Raw genomic sequence first — 6,980 nt, 5'->3', positions numbered from 1 at the left:
CCAGCCTCGCACCCTTTTTTGGCCTCCCACCCATTTTTGCCCTCCCAGCCCTTTACGACATCTGATTTTTTCAGGCCTCTACTATTCACCGGTCTCACACTCCTTTTTGGCCTCTCACTCCTTTTCGGACTCCAATTTTTCCTGGCCTCTACTTCTCTCCAGCCTCCCACGCTTTTTTGGCCTCCCACCCCTTTTTGGCCTCCCACCCCGTTTTGGCTGCTAATTTTTTCTGGCCTCTACTATTCACCGGTCTCCCACTCTTTTTTGGCCTCCCACTCCTATTTGGCCTCCAATTTTTTCTGGCTCTACTTCTCTCCAGCCTCCCACCCTTTTTTGGCCTCCCACCCCTTTTTGCCCTCCCACCCCTTTTCGATTTCTGATTTTTTCTGGCCTCTCCTATTCACCGGTCTCACACTCCTTTTTGGCCTCCCACTCCTTTTTGAGCTCCAATTTTTTGGGCCTCTATTTCTCACCAGCCTTCCACACCCTTTTGGCCTCCCACTCCTTTTCGACCTCCAATTTTTCCTGGCCTCTACTTCTCTCCAGCCTCCCACGCTTTTTGGGCCTCCCACCCCGTTTTGGCCTCCCACCCCTTCTTGGCCTCCAATTTTTTCTAGCCTCCCCTCCTCCCAGACTACCACCCTTTTTTGGCCTCCCACCCCTTTTTGCCCTCCCACCCCTTTTCGATTTCTGATTTTTTCTGGCCTCTCCTATTCACCGGTCTCACACTCCTTTTTGGCCTCCCACTCCTTTTTGGCCTCCAATTTTTTTCTAGATCTACTTCTCTCCAGCCTCCCACCCTTTTTTGGCCTCCCACCCCTTTTCGACTTCTGATTTTTTCTGGCCTCTAATTCTCTCCAGCCTCTCACCCCTTTTTGGCCTCCCACTCCTTTTCGGACTGCAATTTTTTCTGGCTCTACTTCTCTCCAGCCTCCCACCCTTTTTTGGCCTCCCACCCCTTTTTGCCCTCCCACCCCTTTTCGACTTCTGATTTTTTCTGGCCTCTACTATTCACCGGTCTCACACTCCTTTTTGGCCTCCCACTCCTTTTCGGACTCCAATTTTTTCTGGCCTCTACTTCTCTCCAGCCTCCCACCATTTATCGGCCTCCCACCCCTTTTCGGCTTCTGATTTTTTCTGGCCTCTCCTATTCACCGGTCTCACACTCCTTTTTGGCCTCCCACTCCTTTTTGAGCTCCAATTTTTTCGGCCTCTATTTCTCACCAGCCTCCCACCCCTTTTTGGCCTCCCACCCCTTTTCGGCCTCCAATTTTTTCAGGCCTCTAATTCTCTCCAGCCTCCCACCCCTTTTTGGCCTCCCACCCCTTTTCGGCCTCCAATTTTTCTGGCCTCTACTTCTCTCCAGCCTCCCACCCTTCTTTTTCCTCCCTCCCCTTTTTGGCCTCCCACCCCTTTTTGGCCTCCAATTTTTTCTACCCTCAACTTCTCTCCAGCCTCGCACCCGTTTTTGGCCTCCCACCGCTTTTCGGCCTCCACTTTTTCCTGGCCTCTACTTCTCTCCAGCCTCCCACCATTTTTCGGCCTCCCACAACTTTTCGACCTCCAATTTTTTCTGGCCTCTACTTCTCTCCAGCCTCCCACCATTTATCGGCCTCCCACCCCTTTTCGGCTTCTGATTTTTTCTGGCCTCTCCTATTCACCGGTCTCACACTCCTTTTTGGCCTCCCACTCCTTTTTGAGCTCCAATTTTTTCGGCCTCTATTTCTCACCAGCCTCCCACCCCTTTTTGGCCTCCCACCCCTTTTCGGCCTCCAATTTTTTCAGGCCTCTAATTCTCTCCAGCCTCCCACCCCTTTTCGGCCTCCAATTTTTCTGGCCTCTACTTCTCTCCAGCCTCCCACCCTTCTTTTTCCTCCCTCCCCTTTTTGGCCTCCCACCCCTTTTTGGCCTCCAATTTTTTCTACCCTCAACTTCTCTCCAGCCTCGCACCCGTTTTTGGCCTCCCACCGCTTTTCGGCCTCCACTTTTTTCTGGCCTCTTCTTCTCTCCAGCCTCCCACTCCTTTAGAGTTAGAGTGGTCTTATGCTAATAGGAGAAAAGATTGATAGCTGTCTAATTGCTGATTTGTTAACTATGAAGTAAGAGCTTTACCGACAGCATCCCAGAGCATAAGCATATATCATTGTAACAATGAACTCTCTCTTTCTCTCTGGATTTCTTCGGGAGTCCATGCCTCAGTTGCCACAATTCGTCTTCATCACCTGCACAAAAACAGCACCAGGAGTCAGCACCGTGTTGGCTGACACAGCCCTCTTCTGCAACATGCTCCTCCTCAAAAGCATCAGACTTTCTGCTCACCTGCTCCGTACCGGTTTCGGTGTTGGACACTACGGCGATCATCGCTTGTGGCACCTATGACATCAAAGGACAAAACATCGTAGTTGTGCTTGTGTGAAAACACTGGGGCCGTGCTCCTCCTCTCTACTACCCCAGCTCACTTCAAATGCTCATCCTATTCCAAAGGCTGCCTACACAGCACCTTCAAAACAACATGGTTCTCTGCAGGGAATTAGGAAAGGCAATGAGCCATCCTGTACCCTGAAAGACCCTGCACCTTACATCCCTGCCCCTTTTCTGAGAAATGCTAAAATTCCATATACAAATGCACACAAGATTCTAACCCTTGCTACATTATCTCATCTTTGGTCCTATTTAGACAGATGATATCAACAACTTACAATGTGTACAGCAATACTAGGGAAAAAAACAAGCTCCCATCTTCAATAAAGTTAGAAAAGCCAGGAAAATACAACACATATGCTATTAAGCCATCTTAAACACACACACACCCCCACCACCACTTAATACAAAATTACTTACCTGAAAATAAACCACTACGTGCCACTGCACCTCCTCTTATATATGCTGCTGAACCTTGACTGATCCTGAAACTCTTACCTTGGGTAGCTCTATTTCTGTGATTATCAAAACACACCTGCCCAAAGAGCTTTGACAGCTCAAAAGCTGCTATTTACACAAGGACCGCTAGAGCACTGACCTCAGAGAGGCCCAAGAGCAAAATGACCACCCTGAGGAGAGGCTGTGGTTTATATACCCCAGGCCCCACCCACCACCCTGACCACAATCACCTGGGAAAGGGGAGGGGTGAACCACCAGAAGGCACAAAAGCAGCCAGGGGAGCAGAAGCAAGTTTTCTCACCTGCCTTAAGTTTACTGAATGGAAAGTGCTGTTTGAAGAAAGCGACCCTTACTTGAAATGACAATATCTGCTCTCTCGCTACATCTATTGCATCAGCGATGTGACTGGGTAGGGAATTAAAATTAGCTTTTCTGAGGTGGTATAGATAGAAAAAGACAGATATTGTACTAAGCTATCAGCTAAATAACCAATACTAACTGTACTAACCTGTACTAACCAATCAGCTAAATGCAATAACAACATCATTATCCAAAAGGATGTGCTTTAGTTTCCTATGAAAAAAATGCAATGCTACGGGGTTATGCTTCTTTTCTAGCAAGACCACGCAAGCTACCTAACTTCTAACAGAACCGTGTTCTGGATAGGAGTAAAGAACAAAGCACAGTGAGATGGAGAAATCACTATAAAAGGGATGAGGAGTCCTGCTGGGGCATGGTGGAAGAAAAACAGGGTCAGGGAGCAAGAGAGAGGGAAATAGAGAGAAAGTGACGAGTGGGGAGCAAAAAGGACAGAAAGAGAGAGAAATTAAATGAGGGGAATAAGGAAGGTGGGAGGAGAGGAGAGAAATAGATGGAGAAGCAGCCAGAAGGGTTGATAGAGTAAGAGAGAGACAGACAGATCAGGGCAAAGAGAGGGACAACAAGAAAACTGTGGTACGCTGCAGGATGAGGAAAAAGGGGCAGAGAGAAGGACAGAGGGGAATAATGGGACAGGGAGCTTGACAGGGGGATATAGTGATGGGACAAGCCATGATATGGAGATACACATTCAAATGGTTAGGGAGAGGATGGAGGAACTAAGACAAAGCAGAAAGGGGGTGAGGCAGAGATGGAGAAAGAAACATTAGAGAAATGGATAGAGTGACTGGACAGAGTCAGAGAGATAGAAAAACAAAGGACAGTGCAAGATAGGAAACTAGAGAATCAAGAAGAGAGAGAAGAGACAGAGATCTAGAAGACAGGTGAGGGACAGGGAGCCAGAGAGCAGGAGACCACTGCGGAAGAGAGAGGGACACAGAGCAGGATGCTGGATTAGAGAGCAAAGAGCAACAGAGAATGACAGAGAGGTGGAGTACGACAAAGAACAGAGACAGAGAACAGGACAGAGAGATGAATAAATAATTGAGATAGGGAGCAGCACAAAGGGTCAGAGAAAGGATGAGATAAACAGGGAGGAAAAGAGGGACAGCAAGATATAGAATAAGGGGGGTGGGCATCAATGACCAAGGTAAAGGGATACAGAATGCCAGGGGAGGAGGGAGAGAGAGCAACTCGGAGACATGGAGCGGCACAGACAGGCACGGAGAGGAAAAGAACGCCAGGGAACAGGCCAGAGAAGTTGTGGGCAAAAACAGACCGATGCCGATCAGGACCAAGAACTGGAAAAGGAAAAAACCAGCACTAGGCTACAGGAGAGAGGTGGAGGATGAAAAAAAGGAAGGAGAGGGAGAGGAACAAAGGCATCTAGAGAAAAAGAAAAAGGGAGAGCTAGAAGAAGACACAACAAGAGGGAGTGGGAGCAGGAGAGAAGAAGGAGAGCAGAGATAAAGGGAAGCAAAAACATCACAGCAGTGTGGGATAGAGGGGGGGCCAGGGGAGAGCCCAAAACGCACAAGAGGGGCGACAGGGCCCTGAGGGTCTGCGACTCACCCCAGCCGTCGCTCTCAGTGCTGCCAGGAAAATTTGCCAGTTCAGAGCCTTCTTTCTCCTTCTCTCCTCCCTTCCTCTTTTGTAGCTCCAGTCGCTTGGCTGTCCTCCCCCTAAAAGAATACCTGGGTGTGTCTCAGTTCTTACGAGACACAGCTTCCCGTTCATGCAGCCTCACTCGCTCACGCACTACGCTGCCGTACCACACTTGGGGTGACGCACACAGACCCTATGGTGCACATTGGCGGTCTGGCTTGCTGCGGACTACGAAGAGGGCTGCTTCCTCATCCAGAGAGGCAGGTTCTCTCTTCCTGCAGTGGGAGGCGGGTGCTGCCCAGATGGCCTTGATTTTCTTCTTCATTCCCTTTCTCCGGCCTCTCCAGCTTCAGCTGTGGCAGCTCCTGTCCATATCCAGAAAACATCCCAGGGGCCTGTCCCTTTTCACCTCTATGCTGAGAGGAGCACAAGGCCAGGCAGAGACACCCCACACAGTTCTGAGGTGGGTCCAGTCAGCAGCATCCCCAGGGAAGGAACAGGCAAGCACAGCCTCAGTACGGCCTCTGGGAGAAGGAAAGATGAAGCGACTACCATTATTACCATAGATCACCCCTGGCCGGAGCCCCTCCTTCCACAGGGGCTTCTGCAGATGCACCAAGGGCCAGCTTGCTGCCATCCCCACAGGGCTTGGGGGTGACCGGGGGCTATGGGACAGGCTTCAGGGGAGGTGCAAGAGCTGGGGCCAGCTGCACGGTGCGGGTGAGGCCAGTACCAGCTCAAGGGGAGCTCTGGCAAGCTGGGGAGGCACCCAGCACCAACCCCTGGCAGGGACACCCATCTTCTTCCCCTCTTCCTTTCTACCAGCTCTCAGGTAACTCTCTGGGGCTCCGCCAGCCCAGATCACCTCCAGCAGAGTGGAGGCATGACACAGCAGGTGGTGTGAAGCTTCCTGTCCCACCACTGCCATGTGGCCAGCAGGCAGGAGGTGCCCCCACACCTGCCAAAGGGGCTTGGTGGCCTCAGCGGTGGCCTTGGCCCTCACCCACCACCAGGAATCACGCCCAGCAAGTCATCATACTGCGGCAGCAGGAAAGCCAGCTCTGGCAGTGCTGCGCACCCGTGCAGTGCTGGCACTGCAGTCCTGCACTTTGCACGCCGAGCGCCCACCGACAGCGTGCACGTGGGGTGGCGGCAGCATTTCCTTACCAGGAGGCAGAACCAAGTGTGGCCGCACCACCCCACAGGCATTGGAGCATCACATTGATGTTACTGGTGGGTGGCAGTGTGGGGCATGGGGGCACCTCTGCGTCGCCCACATGCAGTACCATGTTGTGTTTGCCAGACAGCAGTAGTGAGCACAGGCGAGCACCACACCCCACACGAGCAGCGGCCAAGTGGCAGTACTGTTCGTTGGATGTGGGGCGGTGCGCCACTGCACTCGCACTCTCGAGGTATGGGCACAAAGCTTTTTGGGGAGCAGCCAGAAGCCTGCAGGAAACCACATGAAAACAGTAACAAAACTATCCCTCGTGCTGCGTTACAGGGGCCATAGTGGTAGCAAGGACTATGCCGTGCTATGCAGGCCCGTGAGCAATGCAGCTGCCTGGCAGCCAAGTCTGCAAAACCTACAGCTCCTGGCACATGCTGGCAAACACGGCATGGCCACCTGCAAGCCAAGTGCTGGAAGACCACACATCCCAGCACGCCCCAGGGAACCAACGTGGCTGACCAGAAACCCCATACACCAGGACTACAGCTCCTGCTATGTTGTGAGAGGCAGCTTTTCCTACTTTCTGACCCTGCAGGGACACCATTGTTCACCCTTCCCAACCCCCACCAATACACCCAGAAGCCCCAACAGGCGCAGACCTGGACAGCCTGCCCCACAGTGCCCCCGCCACCGGCTTCAACACCAAGCAGTGTCCCCCCGTTGCTCTGTGCCACCCCATTGCCACCCTGCAGACACCACCATCCTCTCCATGAGCTCCTTCCCCAGGAGCTGCCAGCTGATTGCACAGCTCCACTCACCTTCTCCCTCGGTGCAGCCACAGCCCAGCAACACTCAGTGACTGTTCTGCTCCTTCCTTGGTTTACACCGACCCCTCTGAGGGCTCTCCTGCTTTCAACAGCAGCACCCACCCCTCCACCTGGAGCAA

The 6,980-nt window shown here is 52.1% G+C and overlaps 1 long non-coding RNA gene across 1 annotated transcript; it reads right to left on the bottom strand.

Moving 5' to 3' along the window:
• Positions 1–2,070: 2,070 nt before the first annotated feature.
• On the bottom strand, positions 2,071–5,372 carry LOC141952665 (uncharacterized). Its single transcript, XR_012631682.1, has 4 exons — positions 5,031–5,372; positions 4,831–4,940; positions 2,320–2,373; positions 2,071–2,222 (listed from the first exon to the last, which is right to left on the bottom strand). It is a non-coding gene; the product is annotated as an uncharacterized LOC141952665 (long non-coding RNA).
• Between the last annotated feature and the right edge of the window lie 1,608 nt (positions 5,373–6,980).

Source organism: Strix uralensis, chromosome 20 (genome assembly GCF_047716275.1).
Source record: "Strix uralensis isolate ZFMK-TIS-50842 chromosome 20, bStrUra1, whole genome shotgun sequence".
In the NCBI taxonomy this organism is placed as follows: domain Eukaryota; kingdom Metazoa; phylum Chordata; class Aves; order Strigiformes; family Strigidae; genus Strix; species Strix uralensis.
The sequence above is the reverse complement of the archived record's forward strand: the minus strand, read 5'-3'. Positions and strand labels throughout refer to the sequence as shown.